The sequence below is a fragment of the Tamandua tetradactyla genome, chromosome Y (assembly GCF_023851605.1).
Source record: "Tamandua tetradactyla isolate mTamTet1 chromosome Y, mTamTet1.pri, whole genome shotgun sequence".
Lineage (NCBI taxonomy): Eukaryota > Metazoa > Chordata > Mammalia > Pilosa > Myrmecophagidae > Tamandua > Tamandua tetradactyla.
In genome coordinates, this window is record NC_135354.1 from 8,933,111 (window position 1) to 8,935,943 (window position 2,833).

General features: G+C 34.1%; 1 pseudogene; it reads right to left on the bottom strand.

Annotated features, from left to right (window-relative positions):
* Positions 1 to 1,533: 1,533 nt before the first annotated feature.
* LOC143672546 (uncharacterized) lies at positions 1,534 to 2,525 on the bottom strand (annotated as a pseudogene).
* Between the last annotated feature and the right edge of the window lie 308 nt (positions 2,526 to 2,833).

The following is a 2,833-nucleotide window of genomic DNA, read 5'->3' on the forward strand; positions in this document are numbered from 1 at the left end:
TGCATAATATCTTAAAATTTTGAACAACTTCAGAAACATCCAATGCTGGAAAATATACAATTGCTTTATTTCTACTAAACATAAATCCAGGAAAAATTTCCATAGTTCTCAAGGACAATTTTGCTCTTACTGAATGGAAATTTGACAATTAGATCTTTTTTTATTCCCCCAATCAAGATTATTTGCATTTTTTTGGAGTGTGTCATTTTAATTTTAATAAAATAGATAATTTCAAATTACACAGAGAACAAATCCATGCACTCACCACTGATAAAATTTTAGAAATATTTTCTATAAAAAGTTTAGTATTTGATTGGAATGAACCCATTATGATAGTTTCTAAAGGTAGAGTTTTCCCATCCCTATCCCTATTATTGAGAAATTTAAAAAATAAAGAAAAGTACAAAAAATAAGACAAGATTTCCATATACCACAATCCAGAACTAATCAATATCTTGTTATATTTACTTGCAGTATTTTTTAACAGAAATGGTTATTTATATATAAAGCTGCAATCCCCTTTTACCAATCCCCACTCTACCTCCTACATTCATTCTTTTCCTCCACTCTTCACAGTCAATCACTATCAACAGTTTGGTGTGTTTCCTTGCAATTCTTTTCAGAAATATTTACATATAATAGGCATCCATTACCAATATATACTACTGAATTATATGAGAGAAATATTTATTCAAATTTACAAAGATTTCATTGTACTGTATATGCATCATTGTACAACTTAATTCTTCCCTCTTAACATGATTTTTGAGATATTTCTGTTAATGCATGTTGCATTTTACATAGTATTCCACCATTAAGAATTTTCCATTTTGTTCCTGATGGGCATTTACATTGTCATCAATTTTTGACTATGAAAAATCATGCCACAGCAAGTATCCTCTTGGTACATATTTCCTGGTATATGCACTTAAGAGAATTGCTAGGTATTTTTAAAATTTAAGAAATGCTCTCCTGTTCTCAAGATGACTTAAGAATATAGCTTTTTCATATTACTGTTTTATCCCTTTACATTTCATTTTGTATATGGTTTATCCCCTCCTTACACAACAAATACCTCCAAATTATTTTTAAATAGTCCCATTATTTCATCACTTCTTTCCCATTTCTATCATATTCCAAATTCTAATAAGTGTGTAAGTCTGTTCCTGGGTTCACTTCTGCTACATCAATACCACAGGAGTTTTATACTATTTGTATGTATGATATCTAGTACTGTCGCTTGCTTTCCAACACCTATAACTTGGTCAGCATCTCCAGACCTATGATAGCAATGATGACAGCAGGCACCTGGTTCTTCTCCCCAATTTTAGTGGGAATGCTTCTTAAGTTTCAGCATTACCTTTGCGGTAGGTTTTTTGTTGGCCACAGGCTTTATACCATATGAATGTCTGTCCTGTCAACATTTAATTTCTGGCATCCCTTAAGTTTTTAGTTTTTGTTTCCCTCATCCATGCTGCTGCTTTAGAACAGTTATTTCTAATGTCCTATGAAATTTAAATTCCTGATAAAAAACTTCACATCTTCAAGGTATTATTATGGTTTTTAATGAGTATGAATTTTCTGGTGTCTAATGTGGTGTGACTTCTGGCTGAAAGCTTTCCCACATTCACTGCATTGATAAGGCTTCTTACCTGTGTGTATTCTCAAATGTAGAGCAAGAGTTGAAAACTGAGAGAAGGCTTTCCCACATTCATTACAACCATAGGGCTTCTCACCTGTATGACTTCTCACATGCACAGTAAGGGATGAGTTTTGAGAGAAGGCTTTTCCACATACATTGCATTAATAAGGTTTATCAACTGAATGAATTCTCACATGTATGATAAGTGATGTTCGTTGAGAGAAGGCTTTTCCACATACATTGCATTCATAAGGTTTATCACCTGAATGAATTCTCACATGTACAATAAGTGATGTTCGTTGAGAGAAGGCTTTTCCACATTCATTACATTCATAAGGTTTCTCTCCAGTGTGGATGTTTTGATGTTTTATGAGGTACTTCTTCTGGCCAAAAGCTGTGCCACATTCACTACATTTAAAGGGTTTCTCTCCAATATGAATTTTCTCATGCTCAGTAAGGTTTGATTTGCCACTGAAGGTTTTCCCACATTCCTTACATACAAAGGGCTTCTCTCCCGTGTGAGTTCTCTGGTGTCTAATGAGGTTTGACTTCTGTATGAAAGCTTTTCCACAATCCTTACACTCAAATGGTTTCTCACCCGTGTGAATCTTCTGATGGGTAAGAAGGTATTCCTTCTGGCTGAATGATTTTCCACACTCGTTGCATTCAAAAAGCTTCTCTCCAGTATGAGTGTTTTGATGTTTAATAGCATACTGCTTTTGGCTGAAGGCTTTTCCACATTCATTACATTCAAAAGGTTCCTCTCTAGTGTGAAAATGTTCATGCTCAGTGAGGTTTGATTTGTGGCTGAAGACTTTCCCACATACCTTACAGGCAAAGGGGTTTCCCCACTATAAATTCCCTGCTGACTGTGGTTTGACATCTGAATGGAAGCTTGCCCACATTCACAAGGTTTCTCTCCAGTATGAATTTTTTGATGAATGAGGCTTTACTTTTGACTTAACATTTTTCCACATTTCTTACATTTATATGGCTTTCATCATGTTGCCTTTCAAACGTAGAGTAAGAAATGAGATTCCAGAGAAAACTTTATCATATTCAGTATATTCAAAAGTTTCTTTCCTGTATAAATTTTCTAACGTTCAATCAAGTTTTGTTACGTACACGGATTTCTCTCCAGTATGAATTTTCTTCTGCTCAATGAGATTTGTCATCTAGCTAAAGGCATTT